The sequence below is a fragment of the Arachis ipaensis genome, chromosome B04, assembly GCF_000816755.2.
Source record: "Arachis ipaensis cultivar K30076 chromosome B04, Araip1.1, whole genome shotgun sequence".
NCBI classification, from domain to species: domain Eukaryota; kingdom Viridiplantae; phylum Streptophyta; class Magnoliopsida; order Fabales; family Fabaceae; genus Arachis; species Arachis ipaensis.
Genome location: NC_029788.2, coordinates 91,546,169 through 91,547,615, shown reverse-complemented (window position 1 = coordinate 91,547,615; position 1,447 = coordinate 91,546,169).

Genomic DNA, 1,447 nt, shown 5'->3' with positions numbered 1-1,447 from the left:
TTAAGATTCAGCAATTTATTTCCTGTTCTCTTTAATTCCATGCAATTTAATTTCTGCAAATCACAAAACACTCAACCAATTCTTGATTCGCTTGACTAAATTAACCACTAAGCTAAAATTGCTCAATCCTTCAATCCCTGTGGGATCGACCTCACTCCCGTGAGTTTTTATTACTTGATGCGACCCGGTACACTTGCCGGTTAGATTTGTGTGTTTTGGGAGAAATTCATTTTTCCACCAAAATACTCATCAGGATGCAGCTACTGTACTTAGAAGTACGGTTGAATATTAGACATTGGGATAGGAATAGTACAAGAGTAGATAAGAATAGCTTAGTTTGGTAAAGTAGTAATTTGATCTTAGTCGAACCCTTGAACCCCATATGTCTTTGTTATCAGGATTGATCAGGCCTCAAGCACGAACAACTCAATTCGGAAGTGTTACACGTACAACTAGGAGTGCATTTACTATGAGGAGATGCTCAACCTTGATGATTGCAAGATTTCAAGGTATAACTGAATTGACCCAGAAACCCGAGAGGAGAATTACCAACCAAGGAAGATCAAGAGTTTTGCTAAGCGAGTGCGAGGATTTGACTGACCGAAGGACACACCACAAAGCATGAAGCATAGTGCAAGCAAGCTATCTAGTGATTGTAACACAAGACCTCCGAACATACTTGGCCCTGCGCAAGAATACTTCAAGATTAGGCACGACGAGAATGTTCATGATGAACTCAAGACAACTCGATGTAAGTGATGCACAACAAAAGCGTAGTGGCACAAGATACGAAAGTGAAGAGATTCTATCGACTTTGCTTACGAATACCTTTAGGAACAAACCTTTCCTTGCGTAAGATAGTTGTTAGGATAGTTAAGATATGTTCTTTTGTGGTTTTATAACCCTTAAGATACACTCGAAGTTTCCAGGGCGAAACTTCTTCTACGGTGGGTGGGATATAACACCCCGATTCTTCACAGAGTTATTCTCAAAAATTTTGTGATGAGAAATTCGATAAATATCTGAGAATCAACTCATCATAAAATAATAAGGCAGATTTAGACTTGATAAGTGAAAAGAATAGATATATCATTAGAATAGTTAGATCAAGACCGCACCTGATTGAGTTATCAAAATGCTCTTGGTTATTTGATAAACCAAGATTATCCCACAATTCCATTTCCTTTCCCTTAATTCAGCAGAATCACAAGCCACAAACCAAGAAAATCTTACCCTGATTAATTCCCTCCACTCTTTTGCATTTCAGCATCAAGCTAAACCAAAGGAGCAACCATGGTTCCACCACTTGCATTTAATTCCATGTCTATGTGTTACAGAGAGGAGAAAATAGCAAAGTTCTTCACCATCAGTTCCTCTCACCTCCCTTCTTTCATTCAAAGAGCCACAAGATTCTCATCCTTCGTTATATCATATAAGAACCTGTAAG